The following is a 22,297-nucleotide window of genomic DNA, read 5'->3' on the forward strand; positions in this document are numbered from 1 at the left end:
ACTATTTTGTGACTTCCAGCCAAAATTATCTTGAATGTTTACAGTGGATTAAATAGAAGACCTTGTCGGACCATTGTTACTAAAACAAAGTCACACCAAACCACTCTGGTCCATGTTCCTGACTTAGTAAATTCAATGTTGCACAAAAAGTTAAATCTTTGATAATTGGAGATGCTCATAAGTTCCAAATCATCAATCTGATCACCAGCAAATACTTCACTGTAGATTCCGTGTACAAAGACTATCACTAGTAGACTATGAATCTTTTATAACATGACCTTGGAAGCTGCGTATTGAGTGAATACTTAATATTAGTTAATAAAAGGTGAGGCAGAGACTACCTACTGATTGTTCCCCATTATTCGTTTTTCTTTCTTTCTTTCTTTTTTTTCTCTCTTATACTAGGCCCCAAGTTTTCAGCAGAGCACATGGCCTTATGGAGTAGAACTTGCCCTTCTTAGCCTTATTTCTAGAGAGGACCTATCAGGGTACTAAGTTCTGAACAATGGAAGGTAAATAGAAGAGATATACACTTAAGAGAGATGTCCAGGGGATCCCTGGGTGGCGCAGCGGTTTGGCGCCTGCCTTTGGCCCAGGGTGCGATCCTGGAGACCCGGGATCGAATACCACGTCGGGCTCTCGGTGCATGGAGCCTGCTTCTCCCTCTGCCTGTGTCTCTGCCTTTCTCTCTCTCTCTCTCTCTGTATGACTATCATAAAAAAAAAAAAAAAAAAGACAGATGTCCATGGGGGCAGATCTGCTCTTCACATATTCTAGCCTCCCATTTTTAGTGCTTGGAATGCAGATGTGCTCAATGGGGCTTACAGGCATCTGGGATCGTGATGTAGAAGCTGCACCTTGGGAATGGTGAAGCACCAAGTTAGAATGAGCCCGAGTGGATGGCCAGCCCAGCCCTGAACTGCTTGTCTCTAGACCTCATTTATGAGTGAGAGAAATAAATTTCTCTTTTATTTATTTCACGTTATTTTCAGTTTTCTCTTGCAACTATACCTAACCCAAACTGATTAATATTCTTATACTTCTTTCTCTTTAAACATTAAGTATAACTGCTGATTGTTCAATCCTGTTGATTGGAATTTTGTTTAGATTAGCTGGGGTTTTGTTTAGTTGAGGGTTGAATATTTTGAACGCTTCCTACCTTGGGTGTAGGATTTATAATTTATTACTAGGTATGTGTTGAGAAGGCAGTAGGAAATATTAATGCTTGTTCTGGTCTGTACCAGAAAGTAGTGCTGATGTAATACACTTGGAATAAACAGTCTTTCCTATCCATTTCCTACCACTCTTAGCTCAAAAGTTTTTGTTTCCAGATCTTGTTTTAGGAATCTCTTTGGAGTCGCCAGTGTAACTGCAAACGTTCGGCAAACATCTCCAAACATTCTGTGAATTGAAACATAGATGAGCAGGTATGGTGAATGTCTTCTCTTTGGTTCCTCCAGGTGTGTGCTGCGACTTCAGCATCCATCCTGCTCTCTGCGCCGGGAGCCTGACCCACATGAGATGCATGGACGTGTTCTCTCACTCTGCAGTTAGATGAACAGCCGCCGTCCACAGGTCATTGGAAGGACAGGAAGCCTAGGGTCAGGGCACTTCTTTTTATGACTTCTTCCTATCTTGTCACTACATGTTGGCTGTTCCCCTTGATTAAAAGCTGGCATCAGTCAGCTATTGATGCATTTAAAAATTTTGCCCAATTTAGTGACTTAAACAACCATTTATTTGGTTCATGATTCTGTGGGGTTGAAAATTACATTGGGCTCAGTTGGCTAATTCTGGCCTGGGCCTGGCGTGGCCAGGTCATTTTTTGAATCTGCATTCACATTGTTGGTTGGCTGGGTACTGGCTGCCCTGGGACTCTTTCACTTCAGAATTTGGCAGTTGGCTGGCTGTCAGTTGGAACCACAGGGGAGAAAGGGACATTTGTAACTTATCATCCAGCAAGCTAGCTCAAGGTTATTCTCATGGCAGCTGGGCAGGGTTTCAAGAGAGCAAGCTGAAAGCCATCAAGTGTCCATCTTTCCTTGGAGTTGTCTGGCCCTCACTGCTGCTGCATTCCATTGGCTAATGTCACATGAGATTGGCCTGCTTTCAAGAGGTAGGGGGAGGTGACTCTGGCTTTTAGTAAAAAGAACTACAACACCACAAATGGCATGGTTATGGGAAGAAGCAGAGAATTGTGGCCCTTTAGATGATCTAGCAGAAGTCACATCTCCCATCTAATAACTCTATCCACATAGCTCTCTTTTGGATTCTGGTAACTTCTCTGTCTATTTATTATTCTTTGGGGGTAATTAATGGCTTCATGCCATCATTGGAAATGTCCAGACACTTCATTCAACTGTCCTCAGTTGTCCAGCTCCAGTTTGTCTTCTGTTCCCTGCCAAAACCTGGGCTGAAAGGTTGGAGTCTTTCTATTAAACACAGAAAATTGAACATCTGTTTATATCTTGGGAAATTCCACTTTTAGGGGAAAAAATGGCTTTGAACCCATCTGGGTAAAAATCATGTGAAAGATAACAAAAGGAATCAAACAATATTTTTGAAAGATGGGACACTTTCCATTTGTATCGGTGGAAGTGTAGAAATCTGAAGAGAACAGAATATTTTGAAATTAAGAGTTGACAAAGTGGTGAACAAGTGAGGTCCTGCTGCAGGACCACACGGAGAGCCTCAGGAAACCAAGGCACCAGGGACCTAAAGGCAGAGATGAAGGATAAAGACAGGAGGTATGAGTGAAAGTCTGTGCTAGGGGCAGCAGGATCCCTACAATGCCTTTTAAACTCTTGCCTAAGATAGATTTTTCTAGAGGAACTGAATCCCTGAGAATATGGATTTGGGGACAATTGGCATATGGAAATGAGCTGGAGAGGTTTGCCTTAAAGATAACAGGGGGCATGAAGTGAAAGTCCATACTCTAAAATGTCAGACTGCCTGTGTTCATCTCCCAGACCTCATGGTTCCAAGAACCCTTGCAGCCAGTTACAGATGGTCATTGTCTTGGCAGGGCAGAAGATTGGAGCATTCTTCTCTGCAGAAGTTGGCTGATCCTAGACAAAAGATCTACAGACACTGACATCTGGATGCCCTCCTGTGAAAAGGTCGGGCCCTGACATATTAGAGTGCAGCTTACTTACTGACACCCCATCCTCCCACACAGAAGTCTTGTGGAGCTCCTCAGTGCCTTGGTCCTAAATGTTCCAGTAAGCCAAGGATCACCGCACAATTGAGAAAAGCCCCAAACACGGAAAACAGTGACCGAAACCCACCGGAGTGAATAACAGGAGATTTGAGAATAAAGAAACAAGGCGGGGAGCAAATGAAAATGTTGAAAATAAAACACACAAAACAACAGATATAGCTGTGATCTATACTCTCAGATACACACAACCAGATATTATATCCATAAGACAAAATTAGGATGGTTTTAACAAAAGCAACAATAACAATGAACCAACCAGTAAGACAACATAAGTGAGCGAGTCAGAACTCTCAGAATGTAAAAATATAATAACAGAAACAAACAAATCATTGAGTTAGAAGATAAAGTTGAAGTAATCATCCAGAGTATATGAAATGACAGAATGATAATGGACTGGGGGTTCATGTAAGAGCCCTGATTTAAAATTCAGAATTAAGGAAAATGTGGAGGGTATAGCAAGGCAATAATATTTCTATAAAATTTCTCAGAACTGAAAAGCATGATTTTTTTTCATAGACGAGGTACCGATGGAGTACTCAGTATAATTACTGGAAAATTCTTGCACCATGACATTCACTGTATATTGCAAAGTCAGAAAGAGATCCTGAGTGTTTCCCAAGTCACATGCACAACCAAATCAGGAATCAGCTTCTCCAGAACAGCATGGGAGGATGGAACAGAGGCACAGGGAGAAGAGGTTTGATGGGGCTGGCTCTGAAGATAGAGGGAGGGAGCCACAAGCCAAAGGATGTAGATGTTTTCTGGAAGCTGCAATGAATGGGGAAATGGATTGTTCCCTGAACAAGGAAAGCAGCCCTGTGCATCTATTTCAGACCTCCAATCTCTGGAATGGAAAGAGACTACGTTTGTGTTTTGAGCCATTGAGTTTGTGGTTATTTGTTACAGCAACAAGAAGAAACCAGCACACCGGCCAGATTATTAACAAAATACGCAGGCAAAATAAAGACATTTAGATACTCATGCCTCAAAATTTTTACCTTCCTTTCCCTTTGATCATGAATTTACTAGAGAATGGGTTCTACTCAGTGAGGGTCCAGCATAAGAAACAGTCTGTAGTGGGGTCCAGGAAGCAGAGGCCAATAGGAGAGAGGAAGAGAGGGTGTCAGGGTTGCAACCATGCAGGGTTCCGAAGGGCAGTTGTTCCAGATTGAAGCAGAGCCAGAGGGGAAAGCAAAGCTTGATGGCTGATCGTTCATTGACCTGCACTGTGTGAGGGTTGAGACCTCCTTAAGAAGCCAGAGGATATGGGTTTCAGTTTCTTTTCATCACTTACCATGCAGCCAATCCCTTAACTCAGTTTTCTTTTCTTGCAGAATGGAAGTAATAATAGTTCTACCACATAGTGTTGAGAGAAGGTTTAAATTAATACATGTGGGGTGCTTAAAAATAGCTTCTGGTACATGAGTGCTCACTCAGTTGTCATTACCTTTTTGTTATTAAGAATGTTTTAGAGTTCTGTTGGATATTTTGGGGGAGGAATTACTGATAGGCACATGGGATTTTGAGCAAATAGACCTCTCTGTGAGACAATTACAGTTTCATAGTACAAATTCCAGATGTCAAGGCTATTTACCATCATAATTATATAAGCACTAACAATTGATTTAACTAACATTGTGGCTTAAGTGTTTTGGGAAGTTGGTAGAGGGTGGTGTGTGTGTGTGTGTGTGTGTGTGTGTCTGTAGTAGGGGAAATGAACTGTGTCTATCATTTGATAGACATCAAATGATAAGGTATCAAATTGTCAAATCAAGATATAGCAGAGCAAGTGTATTATTTAGATACAGCATTGATTGTCTCTGGGGATTAGGGTGCTGGCGTGGGGCAAAAGTAAGATATGAAACTATTGATTCCCATACTCCTTGACTTTTTAAAGTATGCACATGCATGCTTTGGTAAAAAAATTTTAGGGGCACCTGGGTGGCTCAGTTGGTTAAGCTTCTGCCTTCAGCTTAGGTCATGATCTCAGGGTCCTGGGATTGAGTCCCTCATTGGACTCTCTGCTCAGTATGAAGCCTGCTTCTCCCTCTCCCTCTGCCTGCTGCTCCCCCTACTTGTGCTCTCTCTCTCTCTCTCGTCAAATAAATGAATAAATAAATAGATAAATAAATTCTTAAAAATTTTTAAAAATGAGTAATTAAATTAATATGTGATAGAACACATTTAGCAAGGTAGGCAAGCCACATTCGTTTTATTACCAGCAGTGATATGATTAACATTCTTTGACTCTCTTGTCCAAAAATGTAAGCTATACAGCAAAAATTCACTTCAGAGTTTTGGAAATTGCAAATATTCAGCAATCTTTTGGTCTTGTCTCTAGTGATATTTCAAAGCTAATGGCACTCAATCTGGGCTGCAAATAAAAATAATCTAGGGTATACAATGTAGTTACTTGGGGAGCTCTTAAAATTTCTAATGCCCTAGCTCTTCTCCAGTCATTTAAACCAGATCTCTAGAGGTGGATCCAAACATCAGTGCTTTAAAGCTCCCTAGGTGATTACAACATCTGATCAAGGTTGAAGACAACTCTATGAAAACATTTGAGTGGTGTTTGATAGGATGTTTTTTTTGTTCACTGGCTCTGTAGTAAGCCTTACCCCACATTCATCAGCTTGGTAGGAACAGATGTGAAACTGGTGGTAGTTCACAGAAATAAATAAACATAAAGTATAAATATATGTGTGAGGGGTGAGGGTGGGGGTGATTGTATATTTCCTAAATATTGTAATTTGTATTAGGATCATGTCGAAACACTTTGGTTAATTTTGCTGAACCATATACAGCTTTACACCAGTTTTTCGGGTTATTTAATGCATGAGTCAGATTCCCAAGTCTTAGAGGCTTAAATACTGATTGCTATTGTTGAAACACACAGATCTCTGTGGATATAGGATTTACTAATGAACTAATGAATAATAACTAAATTACACCAGGAAGACCCAGTATTAATTACCATGTAATTCATACTGCATTTTATAAATCAGATACAAAATCCAATAATTATAGGACAATTGCTATGTAATTACCTTAACTCCACATAGTAATTGCAGGGTAATTTTGTAAATAGTTCACATCACACACCCATAAAGAGAACTGGTATTACTTTGCACCATGGAGTTGAAAATAACTGGCTGGATTATTCTAGCATAGGGAGCAAACAATATATGATCTTCAATCTAGTATAGGATACAGAAATCATCTCAGATTTAATATGTAACCTGCTCAGTATTTTGCATTGCCTTAATTAATTAATTGCCTAAAGATATTTTGCAATGCAATTGGTAGAGTAGGAGTTAAGCATTCTATCTCCTGTTCTGTAACATCCATTATAAATTAAATCGTATGCAACTAAGCAGATGAAAGTAGATATCTATGCAGACAAATCAACTTTGATTGACATCAATTAGAACATAGTAGAAAGTGGTGTTCTTCCTTTGAAGATATTGCCTGGACAGCTTTATTCTAGCTGAATTGAGTTGGCCAAAGGCTTCTCTGGCACATAAGTAGCCTATAATTTGCTTCGTTCTCTACAGCGAGTTTTTTTCCCCTAGATGTTTCAGTTCCATTGGCGTACAGTGTGCCGGAAAGGTATGAAAAACTGATGTAGGAGGAAGAGGAATGAATAGAATTGCCATAAAATAGGGGAAAACCTAATACCATCTCCTGCCCAGCAAAGGGGCTTGCAGTCTAGGACCAAATCTAAGGAAGGACTGAGAAGTTCATGGACATGTCCAAGTAGAGCTGAGACTGATGCAAGACTGAATCTGGAAGAACGGATGTGGGTGAGTTTCCCATGGTTCGTCGGGAGATAATAATGCATGTGTCAATAACTGAGTCATTTCAGGGCTCTCATCAGTGTGGCAAAAGAAAACAGTGATAAGACACAGATGGATTTACCAGTCCTCTACCTCCCACACAAAGCATTACTCCCTGTCAGCTCCCTGGAGAACAGATAAATCCCAACCAGGACAGGATCCAGAAAAGTGTTTGGAAAAGTCTGTCCCTATGTTAGGGTCAAAGGAGACCTCAGGCATAGAGTTGAAGGTTGCGTTTTTTCTGAAGCTCTAGGCTGAGGTTCCATATAGCCCGGATTTGGAACAATTTATCGTCAATTATTTAAAGTGCTGAAAGTGAAAATTACAACAGTTTTTGAAAGGTTATAAAGATGAAGCTCAGTTAAATGCTGAAACCTAATCTATTAACTCTCAAAGTCTTTCTTTCAGATAAGGATGGCCAAACCTTCCCGTTAACTAAGCATCTGGACACTTATAATAGGAAGCCACAGAAGAGTTCAGATTGACTTTGAACTACACCAAAATAAAATGAAGACTCTCTAATTTCTGTCCACCCTCACATAAATGAGGTAATTGTTAGCTAATTGATAAAGCAATGCAACTCCACACAGGATGCAGACTCTATTGGGGCAAGACTTTGTAAATGGAACAAAATGGTACTCTAAGTGTCTCCTAACCTCCCTGAAGTCTGAAATACCTACCTAATTAAGAAAAAGCAAAAGAACCCGGAAATCTGACCTTTAATGTCCTCCACAAAGTGTTGTAATGTCAACTGGACTCTTTTTCTCCCACTGTGTACTTTGTGTATCCTACAACTCAGTCACCTTGAATACTCATTTTTAGCTAAGCAAACCCTGTAATTTCCTGTTACCAGGTTCTTCCTTTTATCTGAAACGACCCATCCATCAGCGTGTCTCCTGCCCAAATCTTATTCTTTAAGACCTGGCATAAATGCTACCTCTACCAGGAAGCATTTTCTTATCACCCCAGTAAAGAGACCCCTCTTCCTTCTTGAAAATCCTAGACTTATTTTCTCTACTTTTTGTACACGTCTTCTCTATTGGCTTATGAATCCCTCAAGCAGATGCTAGAATTTACACATCTTTATAGATTATTCCAAGATTTGTATTAAATGTCACAATACAATTAAAACTAGAATGCATGCACCTCAAAGTATTTCCTTTTGTTTTTTAAAGTTTAGGCATTTTTAGGTTATATAAATTACTGGACCCCAAGAGTGCTAATCTATGGAGTAAATATTTTTAGTTTACAAGTGATCCATTTTGCCGTGTAAGTATTTTCTTGTTATCATATTGATGACTATTAACAATTTGCTTTTTGACTGGCACTGAAGATTCAGTGTGGGAATTTGAAGTTGACCTCTGAGTAATGTTAACAGAGCTATGATTATATTGTTAGACATAGGTTGCACTCTTTGAAGGAGTATAGTTCCCTTAAGGCTTTATAAGTGATATCACTTTACAAGTGATTTGAAAGTGGGAACAGTGGGAAAAAAAGGTCTGGGTACTATTGGAAGATCTGGATGGGGGTTCAGGAGGTCAAGAGCTGCCCATTTCTCTCAGTACCTAGCTATGTGAGTTGGGGCAGGCCAGGGAATACCTCTGTAAAATGAGGGATTTAGACACCCCTTAAGACATTAAGACACCACTTAGCTCTAGGACATCACAAGTCTTATTTATTTATTTATTTATTTATTTATTTATTTATTTAGATAAAGAGAGAGAGCATGAGCATGAGTGAGTGCAGGGCTGGAGGGGCTGAGGGAGAGTGAGACTGAGAATCTCAAGTAGACTCCACACTCAGTATGGAGCCAAATGTGCGGCTTGATCTCACCACCCTGAGATCATGTCCTGGTCCGAAATCAAGAGTTGGACGCCATGAATAAATATCCTGGGGAGAAATACTGTAATGAAAAGCAAATAGAAAGCTGTGATAATCTAGAACTACCGAAAAAGATAATTAGGAAGCAATGGTTATGTTTTTCCTCAGACTTGGTTCTCTTTTTCCTTTCCCCACACCCCCAGCCACTGCTTGGGTCAGTCCCAAGGACATTGCTCACCGTGGGTGAAGGTAGAGCGGGAGGCCGGCTAAGGTACTGTTCCTGCCATAGAACTGGAGGGAGAGGCACATACGTAAGGCCTGGCAGTTTTCCAAGGTCCAAAGAAGGGGGTTCCAGTGTGATATTTCTAGGGACCCTCACAAGTGACTGGCCCCTCAACTGCCATCTAGCCTCCCCTCCTCTCAGGAGAGGCCTGATGCAGATAGTAGAAAGCATTGCTTCTAGTTATTTGAGAGATGTTTAGCATTAATGGTTTCCATCACACTGTCCTATCACTTTTGAAACAGCCAAAGTATCTTAGCGCAAGTCAGTTTCCCAGAACAGGTGGAGTTAAAATGTTCCAATAATCAGGGCATTATGGGGCAGAGTGACAGCCTGGGAAGAGAGGCACTGGATCTGCTTTCAGTTCAGTCACTGTTGTATCACAGGCAAGCAGGAGGCTCCCTGGGGCACGAAGGAACTTTGTCTCCCGCTTCGAGAGCTGTGGAGAGTTGCTGCAGGAGCAGGCGGTTTCCCCAGCACCTAACACGATGCCTGGCAGATAGTTGGATGTTAATATACACTAAGTGAAATGCAATCCTAATTGTGTTATATAATTGTGAATATTGCGCAAGTGTTCGTATCAGGTTACTATTTCCATCTCAGTGGAGTAATTCATAAGTACATCTTCTGAATTATCTTAAGGTGGCATGAATTAGAATCTGGTTATCTGGAAAGTTCAGTCTTTAAGAAAGTAATTCAAGATCTTAAAGGTAACATATTTTTAGAAAGCTACAGGTTAGCAGTTGTACAGGTCAATTCCCTGAAAGGACCTAGTTTTCTGTCTGAGGTAAGTTTATAGTCACTTTCATTTAACTGTTTCTGATCTTCAGGGTTGTTGAAATTCAACTGGCTTTCTCTTCCCTTGACCAAGACTTGAACTAAGTCTAGACGTGACTTGCAAAACCGTATTAGGATTTAATGAGGAACTGAGTAGGGGGAGGAAACCTATGTTTTGCAAGTTTAGGAATAGATCTTTTGTGCAGAATGAAGTTCGGATTTCTGTTTGTTTCCAGCTTCAGGGGGATGCTTTTTCACTGACTTCTAAAACATTTGATTAAATAGACCAAGGAAGTGTAGACAATATCCATTTGTCTACCTTAGAGGGAAGTAGTTGGTCATTGATTTAGGGCGCTGCCCAAAAGGTCACTGTGATGAGTATAACTCAAGACCATTTATAAGTATGCTAAACAGTAAAGTTGGAAAATGTCATGATTGATTGTCCTAGAGATAATCATAGTGGAATGCTACCATTTTTCTGGGAGTGTCCCTACCTACAAAATGAAGTCAGTTCTACCCAGTAAAGGTAGCCAGCAGTAGAGTAGGTGATACTTTCAAGTAATCTCAGAATAATTTTAGATGCTCAGTTGATTTGCCTTCCTGGTAATGTTTTACATCACTTGATACCCAACAAAAATTCAGCACATTTTCATAGTGCTTAAGGTGGACTTAAAAATATTTTCATTTGAAAAAATGAACATTTAAAATCTATAAAGTAGTTAAGAAAAAAGATCTGTTAGAAAAGGACCACTGAAACATAGCTCCAAGTCCCATTCCAAATTTGCTATAAGCAAATTATATAATCTTCTGGAGAGCAATTTGGTAATATGAATGAAAAGTTGTATAATGTACATTTTTTGGTATTTCAATTCCCATTCTAAGAATTTACCATGAAGAAATAATGTTGTGTCAATAAAGATGCATTGAGTATATCAAGAATATTCCACATGATTCGGTTTACATTACCAAAAATTGGAGTCAAGTTTAATGTTCAGCAAGAGACATGTGGTAGTATAAATTAGCAATCATTAAAACTGATAATGCAGATCCATATTTCTTCAGAATATATTGCAAAGTGGAAAAGCAGTTTTCAAACAAAATGTATGGTATGAAACCATTTTCTAATTTTAAAAATTGATTGTTTTCATCTATAGCAAAAAGTCTGGGAGGCTATAAGTTAGTTTTCAACTATGGTTATGTTTAGATGGTGGAATTATAGGTGATTGTTTTTCCTTTTACTTATCTGTATATCCTATTTTTTTCTCATACAGATCACAAATGATTTATTTAATGATCTGCCCCAGATATCATCCTTGTAAGAACTTAGGAAATAACAATTCTACCACTCTTTTTTTAGAGAGTAGAGTCATATTATTATATGAAACACATCAAAGTAAGAAATTTAATTTCTATTCAATACACATTTCTATAGCACTTACTATGTTACTATATGCCAGACACAATTTTCTGTCTCCCTGACTATCTCCCTATCTGTTTCCCTTTCTTTTATATATATTTTAATTGAGCTAAAATGTGCTATTGTTGGAGTACAGGTCTATGAGTTTTGTTAGATACATATAGTAGTACAAACTGTCACCAAGACACAGAAGAGTTTCATTACCCTCTGATCACTGCAAATTTCCTTGTGCTCCTTTTTAGTAAATCTCTACACCCTCAACCTCTATGTCCTGGAAGCCACTGATCTGTTTTCTGTCCTATAGTTTTTGCCTTTTCTACAATGTTATATAATTGCGATCATATACTATGTAACCTTTAGTATGGCTTTTCTTTACTTAGCATAATGTATTTGGGATCAATCCTTTTTCATTTCATTTTTCATTGTTTTTCATTGTAGCATTCAATTGTATGGATGTACTATACTCTATACTGTGTTTATCCATCAGCACCTGAAGAATATTTGAGTTGTTTTGGTTTTTGGCAATTATGAATAAGGCAGCTATAAATATTTGCATATAGATTACTATGTAGACAGAAGATTTCCTTTCTCTTGTGTAAATATCTAGCAGTGAGATTGCTGGGTTATATGGTTTATATTAACTTAAAAAATATTTATTTATTTATTTATTTATTTATTTATTTATTTATTTGAGAGAGAGCATGCAAGAGAGTGAGAGCCTGAGTTGGGGGAGGGGCAGAAAGTGAGGGAGAAAGAGAATCTCAGGCAGACTCTCTGCTGAGCACAGAGCCCAATGTGGGGCTCAAATCCAGGACCCCAAGATCATGACCTGAGCCGAAATCAAGAGTCTGATGCTCAACCAACTGAGCTATCCTGGTGCCCCGGTTTATATTCACTTTATAAGAAGAAGCCAACGTGTCTTCTGAAATGGCTGTACCATTTTCCATTCCTATCAGTCATGTATGAGAATTCCAGTTACTCTACCTCCTTGCCAGCTATTGTCAATTGCTTGCTATTGAAAATTTAAAATTTTAGCAGCTGCTATTTGAAATGTTTATAAATACTAACTCATTTAACCCCGAGATAAATGCTAGTATTTGTCTATACCTCATGATAAATAACAGTAATAAAAATTTGATTATTATTTAATAATAAATAAATATCTCCTCAGTTTTACTGATGAAGAAACCACAAGGGACATCAAGTTACTGTCCCAAGGTTGCACAGCCAGTAAGTGGCTGAGGTGGGTTGGAGCTCAGGTATCTAATGCAGAACACAATCTCATAATATACTATGCTATGATTTTCTTTCAATCAGTACAGGACAGAAAGGCTTGAAATACTTCTACTGCCAGTTTGAAAGTTCATCTATTTCTGGTCTTAGGAAGTTGGCTAAAATTTACCGAACCTCAATTTAACTTTCCAAAAATGTAGTGTGGTTCAGCATAGGACATCCCATCAGCTAATTAAACAATGTCAGTAGGCTGGCTCTTGAGAGGTCTTTCAGAATGCCGTGAACTTGCTGGATTCCCAGTGGTCCAGTGTCCTGCCCTCAGCTCTGCAAAACCTGAAACTTAATCTATTTGATGTCCCAGAAGTGATTGTATTTAGCCATGCTGGAAGACTCAGGATACAAAGGTCATAAGACATGGATATGTTAAACACAATGGCAATTTATTAATTTACGGTGAGAAACAGAATGACCAAAGGGAACAAATATTCATTTCTGTTTGACAGGTATTTTCTCCCTGTAGAAAAGCTGCATGGGAGCCAAATTATAATCAGGTTTCCAGGTGTGCCTCAAAACATAAGTAAGTAGGAGAGTTCTCTGCTTTTAATAGCCTGAAGCCTTTAAACACTCAACCATAAAGCGAAGTCCTGGCAGTTCATGTCTGAAATAGCCTCGAATGTTCATTTCCGCAGTAGGCATCAGCCTGCCCAGGGTCCACAGAGAAGGATCAGGTGCTCTAGATGGGCACGTTCAACATCTGCCCTTTCATTATTCTACCTCTGATCAATCTAATTTCTTACTGATATATTCTTTCCTTAGACATGGATCTTCAATCTAATCAAATTAATTCTTATTCCTCTTTAAGAGCCTAACATCTGTTTATCATCTTTTATGTTTCAAGATTATTCTAGAGGTAGAGGATGTCGTTCATTTTAGGAATCACTCTATCCTTTTCAGATTTCAAAATATCTCTTCTTGGACTTATATATTTATTTTTAAAGATTTTATTTATTTATTCTTGAGAGACACAGAGAGAGAGACACACACAGAGACAGGCAGAGGGAGAAGCAGGCTCCATGCAGGAAGCCCAATGTGGGACTTGATCCCAGGACCTCAGGATCATGCCCTCAGCCAAAGGCAGACACTCAAACACTGAGCCACCCAGGCATCTCTCTTCTTGCATTTATTTTTTGTTTGTCAATATATGATATAATCTTCTGAGGGAGGCTTGTTTCTCAGAAATTTGGGTCACCTCACTGTGGTTCCCCTGTACTAACTTAGAACATGTATTTGAATTTGGGTGATTACTCATTTTCATTTGTCTCTCCACAACCCCCATCAACTATAACCAATGTGGGAACACTTTTTAAGCCTAAGTTTTTTATACAACACATTTTCTCTCCTGGGCTAAATTCAATCCATGAATTTTAATTGGCTAGACGTCACCATCTGAACATTTTGCTAGCCTCCCAAACCCAATATGACTCAGGCCAAATTTGTCACTTTCCTCTTACAAACTGGCTCTTATTTTTGATCTGCTTATATTTGAAATCAATGCAACAGGCAGCGTCTCAGCCATTCCAGAATGTAGTCTCTTCTCATTTTCTTCTATACCCAATGAGTTGACACATTGCAAGAATGCCTTACAAACCAACTCTTTCTTGCCTTTGGCTGCTTAGTTTTGAATACCCCTGCTGTTCGCTGATTTCAGCTTTCATCTTGTCTCTCATGGATACAAAAAGAGCTGATGAACTGAGCTCATGAAATTTATTCTCCTTTCCCCCCTCTCCTTGTCATGTTCAACCAATTATTGACATGTCATCAGACACCTTCCTCAGGGTCTGTTATATCATAGTTGGAGCAATAGGCTCATAAGCAGCAGATCCTTCTCTTCCCTTTCTATTTTCTTAAGGTCTTCTCTTGGCCCTTCAGTTTACCATTCTGAGTCCCAACTACTTTATTTCGTGGCCATGTTGCCACTCTAGAGCTTTCCTTGGTTCTGTGCCTTTTCTGTCTTTGGTTGCTGTTTCCTTTGGACTTAAATGCTTTGAAGCATCCTTCAATGCTTGAGCTTGCCTTGTTCTGAGATGCCACTCATCTGTGCCCTATGCATCTTCCTGTTACCTCAAGAGAGCCCTACATATTCTCATCCTTTCAGACACCTGCACTTCCTCCTTTTTCTTCTTTTTCATCATGAATCCAATGTGACTCAACCTCATTTTGCCCTCCTCTCCTTTTCCATCACCATCCCCTTACATCTTGTCTTCTTCTGTCCTTTCTCCTCTGCTTTCCTTGGGTGGAAATGCAGATATTGCCATCACCCTTTTGATCAAAACTTTATCCCCCAGTGAAAGCAAACACTTCTCATTCAGATATATTAGAACATCACCATCTTGGCCAAGCCTATATTTTCAGGCTTACCTTTTATGTTTCCCCTCCACAGAGCCCTGTTCCCATTAAAATGCGATCTCTCTCTCTCTCTCTCGGTATTCCATAACATGTGCTAATCTTTGGTTTACCCAGTTTGCTAAACTTAGAAAGTTCTTTTATTTCTCCTATAGAAATTTTGCTCCTTAAGCAAATGCATGTTTTCTTTTAAGAGATTCCTCTTACCCCCCAATCAGGAACATATTACCTGCTGCCTATAAACTAGAAAAGTCTTGTTTTTAGGTCGTATTTTGCTGTGCTTTAAGGTTATTCATATATGTCTTTTCTACTCTGCCAGATTATAAATTGACTGAAGGTAGAAGTTAAAACATATTAGCTTTCCAGCAGGCACTTGCCACTCACAGGAGCCGAATAAATCTATTGAATGAAGGAATAACAGGAGGAAGAATCACTGCAGCCTTACATGTAATTCCATTTGTTCTCCACTCATCCCATCACCTACTGGAAAATATCATTCTTCTTTAACCGCATATTTGTAAATGGGCCACAACTTTCAGGCAAAGCCCACCCTTTGTTCTAGTCTGCCACCTTTAAGTCTTCAGCATGGATCACAGCCCCAAGAGTGTCCCCCTTCCCTTGGATTTCTCCTTTTCAGACTCTGGCTACAAGTGTGCAGGGTACAGCCCTCCCTCGCTCTGTGCGCTGTGAGGGAGATTCCTGACATAGTGGTCTGACCTGAAATGTCACCGAGGCAGGTTTGTGCTGGCTCCCAGCCCAATGCAGACAGCAGGGAGAAACGGCCTTGCCAGCCTCAACACTTCACCAGTTAAGCTGTCATTAAAAGGGAAACACCTGCCACCCAGAGAGTCTTTATATTTCACTTTACCGCAGGGGTCTACTCTGGACTTGTCAACTGATTGCTTTGGGGCTAAGTTGGAAAAAATACATTATCTCCCCATGTAACTATCAAGCAAGGAAGGAAGTTTTCCTCTGTAGATTGGCCCCATCCACAAAACAGGCTCATGGAGGGTACAGAAGCTCAGTCTATCCTTCAGAAAAGGAGGAATACCGTATGTCTCACTGTTCTCTGGAAGAATGGAACAGGGGAAGACGAGATTACTGTGCAGTTAGAATACAACAGTCAGTGGGAGTCTCTGTTCCACAGCAGTCTGCTCTGTTATTCCGAGATTATTTGTTACAGGCTAAAAGATAACAGCCCAGAGTGTAGGATCGGGGCACCTGGGTGGCTCAGTCCATTCAGCATCTGCCTTCAGCTCAGGTTATGATTTCTGAGGCCCAGTACGGAACCTGCTCAGTGGGGAGTCTGCTTTCCTTCTGACCCTTCTCCCTCTCGTGCACTCTCTTTCTTTTTCTTTTTTCTTTTTTTTTTTTACATATTTTTTTTAATAGGAGTTCAATTTGCCAACATATAGCATAACACCCAGTGCTCATCCCGTCAAGTGCCCCCTCAGTGCCCGTCACCTAGTCACCCCCACCCCCCACCCACCTCCCTTTCCACCACCCCTTGTTCGCTTCCCAGTTAGGAGTCTCTCATGTTCTGTCTCCCTTTCAGATATTTCCCACTCATTTTTTCTCTTTTCCCCTTTATTCCCTTTCACTATTTTTTTATATTTCCCAAATGAATGAGACCATATAATGTTTGTCCTTCTCCGAATGACTTATTTCACTCAGCATAATACCCTCCAGTTCCATCCACATCGAAGCAAATGGTGGGTATTTGTCATTTCTAATAGCTGAGTAATATTCCATTGTATACATAGACCACATCTTCTTTATCCATTCATCTTTCGATGGACACCGAGGCTCCTTCCACAGTTTGGCTATTGTGGACATTGCTGCTATAAACATTGGGGTACAGGTGTCCTGGTGTTTCACTGCATCTGTATCTTTGGGGTAAATGTTGGAGAGGATGTGGAGAAAGGGGAAACCTCTCGCACTGTTGGTGGGAATGTGAACTGGTGCAGCCACTCTGGAAAAATGTGTGGAGGTTCCTCAAAGAGTTAAAAATAGATCTGCCCTATGACCCAGCAATTGCACTTTCTTTCTCTCTCACTCTCTCCCTAATAAATAAATAAAATCTTAAAAAAAAAAATGTAGGATCTGCCATCTTCTGAATTTGGATTGTCTGGGAGATAGGAAGCACAAGGATTTGAGTCCTGACTCCTCAGCTTAGTGTTTGATTGACTTTGGGCAAACTGCTTAACTTTTTCCAAAACTTCTTTACCAGTATTATGTGGGGGTTAGAGCAAATGGTCAGTTTCCCAATCTAGTTGTCACAGTCTAAGAGTCTGTGACTGGTTAGTTAATACTCCCCAACCCCTGTACTGCCATAACCTAAAGCATCAGCCTGTAGTACTTTATTAGGCAGAGAATTTTCTCAAGATTTACAGTGAAAGCTCCATGGTTTGTGCTCACACAGGGGGCAGTGAGTAGTTTGAATTATGAGATACTTTTTCAGAAATGCCATTTTTATTACTTTCAAATGGGCACAATAAATATGCTAGGCTAACAAAATGTTGCCAAGATGTTTTGCCAAATATAGATCTTTGTGTGAATGTATCAAAATGATATGTAATTAACTTTTATTGTTTATACATCAGTGTGAGCTACTAAAGTGCTTAAACCACTTTATTCTCTTAAGTGGTTTAGCAAGTACCTTTGCCCCCAGACTCATGCTTTCATGAGATCCTAAGTGAAATTTGTTGGGGCAAAGGTGACACTGAACTCACATTTTCCCCCACTTATCAAAACTTAAAGATAAGTGATATTTATGCTGTTTTGAATGATGACAAGGTGGTTTTTACAAGATTTTCCTGGATGTATATTTCTCCTATGTGAGCATCACACGAAAGCCCCGGAATCCTAAATTCTCTGCAAGACTCATCTTTATGTTTAGGCCATTGATTTAGAAGTTTCACTTCCTTGTCTGGTTTGACTTGATGTGCAGGCTTATGTTGAAAATTCTAAGAGTTTCTTTGCAGTTGCACCTGTTTTACTCAGTGAGTTACTGACCATCCCTCCTGCTCCCGCACCCTTAGCCCTCAGGTCCCACGTTTCTGAATACCTACTAGAACCTTAGCCTCCTTCCTATGTTGTTATCCCATAGGACCTCAACTCCAGAGCTTATCAGTATTATCCAGGAAACACCAACCTCTGCAGGGCAAAGCACTGCAGCTTAGGAAGTGAAGTCCTCATTAAGCCGGTAGCTATTCACTGAATACCTACCGTGAATAAACTACAGAGAACTGAAGAGAGGTGAGTAAGACACAGCTCTGCTCTTAGGAGCTTGTCTGCAACCAAGCAAAGGAGGCTAATCCCTTCATAATTATGTTTTTATTTTCTAGGGTACCTGCTTTTTCCTTTGTTCCCTGTCTTTAATAGCCACTGCACTCCACAGAAACTATCACCTTCTCAACATTGGTGACAGCAAAAGGCATGCTTTTCATTAGCCTTAAACTATAAGAAGGGAGAAATTACCTCAAGACAATATTGGTTGGCTCAATTGCAACATCCACAAAGCAAATAATTTATAAAATATTAGAAACTGCAAAATAGCCTAATGATATATTGAAAATCCTACAAGTGAACAAGGAGAAAGAATAATGGGATTTTTTTTTTTTTTTGAAACAAAAATTAAACGGAGTTGTTAGAAGGTTGAGGAGGGCGGAGGATCTTGGCAGCATCAACTGACAGACCACACGAGGGAGGAAAAAAACCCATGAACTGGGATGTCTCCACTGCCTTCTATGAAAACAGAGTCTGGGCTGACTTACTAAAGTGCTTAAAACACTTCACTGCTTCCAAAGTTGTTAGAAAGACAACTACAAGTTGTCTTGTAGACACACTTGTTTATGACCAATTGCTTTGCCTGTTGACAAAGGAGCGGCACCAAACCTGCTGTCTATGTGGTGTGACCCTAGACCTCAAAGTCAAGATGACATGTGATAGTTCTCCTCCTGGCCAGCAGCAACTCAAATCCCTACTGTTCAAGTTTTCTGGTTGGGGCTTTCTGGAGACCCGTATTTTTTTTTCTTTTTTATTTACTTATTCATGAGAGACACATGGAGAGAGGCCAGAGACGTAGGCAGAGGGAGAAGCAGGCTCCCTGTGCTTGATCCCAGGACCCCAGGATCTCCACGTGAGCCAAAGGCAGACACTCCACCCCTGAGCCACCCTGGTGCCCTGATTTTTGGAGACATTTATTCTGTAAATGGATTAAGACCTTATCACCTAGAAGGTTACTGTCTTGAGTAGTTTCTCTATAGCAGGGCTTTGCTTATCTAGAGAGCCCGCTAGGGCTTAGTTTCATCTAAGGGAGAAAAGTGAGCTGGGGAAAAAAAAAGTGGGGAATTTATAAAGTTTAATGCAGTATGCATGGGAGACAGAGGAGAGAAATTCTAAGGCTGTTGTAAAGTCTTGGTGGCTTTAGAAAAATGTGTTGAAGTCTTTAGTCATCCAGGGGCTGGAGGAAGCATGGTTTCTGCTTTCTGTCCTCTTGCTTTTCCTCATCAAGAAATATGGCTGTGGTCCCTCAGCATCAAATGGTAATGTGCATTGTGCACGCTTGTTTTGCTATGAGCCAAAATGCACTGAAGGACTCTCCTCATAGGGGCTGAACAGCCAGGTTGCCTAGGTCCTTGGCCTGGATCTGTTGGGGAATTACTGTGTGGCCTGAGGCAAACATTCCTCTCTGTAGAGATCCAGTGTCTTTAACTATCCATGCCAGGAGTGGTGGCGAGAGGAGCAGTGTGGGAGTACCCGCCTTGTCCCTCGTTGAAACCTGTAGACCTGTGGTTTGTAGAAGTAGAGAAGGTTGCGGTATTTGAGAATTGGGTCTTATGCTTCATTATCTCAGAAATAAATGAATTTTAATTTCATACCAACATGGGGTTCTGAACTGTACTTGTGGGAGAATCGTGTAAAAGTTGAATAAAAGGCTGCATGTCTAGAACCTTTCCCAAGCCTTTTTACCCACTGAGTCATCTTCTATAGTCTGGGTTTGTGCTCCTGGTATATGCCCAGCTTTGCCCCAAGCAAGGCAGCAGACATCGACGATGGGCAGGAGCTTGGATTTTAATATAACAACTGGAGCCAATTTACAGAAGTAATATGATTTTCTAAATCATTGGAATTAGCTAGTCAAGCCTGAGAGTTACAATTACTCAGAGGCTCACAAGCCCTAATAACATCTGGCAAACTCCAACTGGGGCAGAAGGCAAAAAAAATTAAAAAATTAAAAAAATAAAAATCCAACCCCCCCCACACTGTACGCAACAACGAGCAAATAAACAGAAAACAAACCCAAGGCACCATCATCCATTTTTATTATGACATCCTTAAGGTCACCATGTCAAGGGATGGAAGGAAATTAAAAAGAAGCTTCGTAGAGGACACTGCTTACAAGGATTGCTTTACTTAGAGTTTGTTAATTTTCACAGTACAGTTGCCCTGGGTTGTGAATTAAAGAAACAGATGAAAAAAATATCGCGCCTTTAACTGTACTGGAGGCCCCTTGCATACTCCTGTGCCTTTTGATGAGAAACATTAAACATTTTTAATTTAGCACATCAATTTGAAAATCTAATTTTTTTTTAATGCTTTGTAGAAGCAGACGCGTTCACGGTGCTGTCACGACCATAGAAGAATTATGAGAAACTTGAACCGCAAAAAGTAAATTAGAAAAATCTCATTTCAGTTACTCTAAAAAGAGGGGAAATTAGATTTTGATTAAAATCACTCACACATACAATTTTAGGTAAACTAATTTAGCAAGACTGACTATATAATTTTTTTTCCTGCCAGTATGTCCTTTTAATACTGGCTCGGAGGTATTTGTACCCATAACCTTTCTCACAACCAACGGATGAAAAAAAGAAACTCTAATAAAGTGGCCTCTTGACCACTGTGTACGAGGTCTGGTAGGGAGAGATTAAAGTAGTGTATTTGTCAATATAATAGGCAGAAGCTGGGAATGAATTAAGATTCCTTGTGTAGTCTTTTTAAGCTGGCCCTCAGCTTTGCCTTTTCAACTTTTTTTTTTTTTTTTTTTTGGTGAGGTTTCTACTTGGAAGTTTTACTTTAAGGAATGATGTGTCAGCTAATGTAGGGATTAATTGCATCATTAGTGTAGCATAATGTACAGCCTATGGCCAGAGGACCCGCCTGGGTTAGGCTAACCCTGCCTACTCCAAGCCAGATGGGAAAACCACAGCCACACTTAATAATTACAGCAAAGGTATTGCCAGATGAGATGAGATGGTGCCTATGGACGTGTTTCATAAACTGTAAAGGGCTGCTTGAGACTGTAGTGTCAGGATGATGCTGAAGGCTGAGTTCGAATTCCCGCTCAGCTGTGTTTGAGCTGGGCTCTCTGAACCCCCAGCCTCGAATCCAGGTTCTAAGGGGGAAGAGATTGATAGCGCCTTTGTTATTCAGCACCTCATACCAAACCTCATTTTGAAAATTGCAGTGTTAATGAATTAGAAACTTTTAAATTAAGGCCGAGGGGCAAATTATTAACTCTCTGAAAGACCTGGGAATGGCTGGTCTACAGAGGATAGTGTCCAAAGGAGCTCTCCTTCCCCTGCTGAGCACAAGACAGGAGGGCACAGGCTGCCTTGAACTTGCTAGTGAGAGAATATGGGACTGGCACAAGGTAATGGGTGTGAGAACCTTTGAAGATGGTAATGCAATGTATAGTCAAGATACTATTTATTTCTTTAAAAAGGTTTTATTTATTTGAGAGAGAGAGAGGGAGCAAGGGAGAGCATGAGCGAGGGGGAAGGGGCAGATGAAGAGGGAGAAGAAGACTGTCCACTGGGCAGGGAGTCCAAAGTGGGACTTGATCACAGGACCCCGGGGATCATGCCTTGAGCCAAAGGCAGACGCTTAACCAGTTGAGCCTCCCAGGTGCCTCAGCCAGCTACTCTTTAAAAAGAAATGACAAACTACAAAAATAACAGTTTTTTAAATAAGAGAAGGTATGTAAGTAGTTGAAGGACAAGGAATGCAGAGAGCCTTTATTCCCTAGTCCCTTTAATCACCACTGTCTGCTGATCCTGGATTCCCCAGGCAGATGGCCCGAAGGCAGAAGGTTCAATCAGGAGATGGAAGAAGAAGGAAGGAAAGAGAATCAGAAAAGCAGTAAATTAGGCTTGAGAAGTAGGAAGTCGAGAATATACAAAGTAAGGGAAAAAGATAGGAGAGAGGGAAAGGAAAAGAGGAAAACAAGAATCAGAAAAATGCAGAGGAATGAAGAAAGGTAGTGGGGATGACTGATTTTTTTTAAGCACCCAGTCCATCCTTAC

The 22,297-nt window shown here is 40.3% G+C and overlaps 1 long non-coding RNA gene across 1 annotated transcript; it reads left to right on the top strand.

Moving 5' to 3' along the window:
* Positions 1–1,900: 1,900 nt before the first annotated feature.
* On the top strand, positions 1,901–20,524 carry LOC144284519 (uncharacterized). Its single transcript, XR_013352949.1, has 5 exons — positions 1,901–2,116; positions 3,026–3,119; positions 7,465–7,604; positions 18,097–18,245; positions 18,335–20,524. It is a non-coding gene; the product is annotated as an uncharacterized LOC144284519 (long non-coding RNA).
* Positions 20,525–22,297: the final 1,773 nt, after the last annotated feature.

Source organism: Canis aureus, chromosome 15, assembly GCF_053574225.1.
Source record: "Canis aureus isolate CA01 chromosome 15, VMU_Caureus_v.1.0, whole genome shotgun sequence".
NCBI lineage: Eukaryota > Metazoa > Chordata > Mammalia > Carnivora > Canidae > Canis > Canis aureus.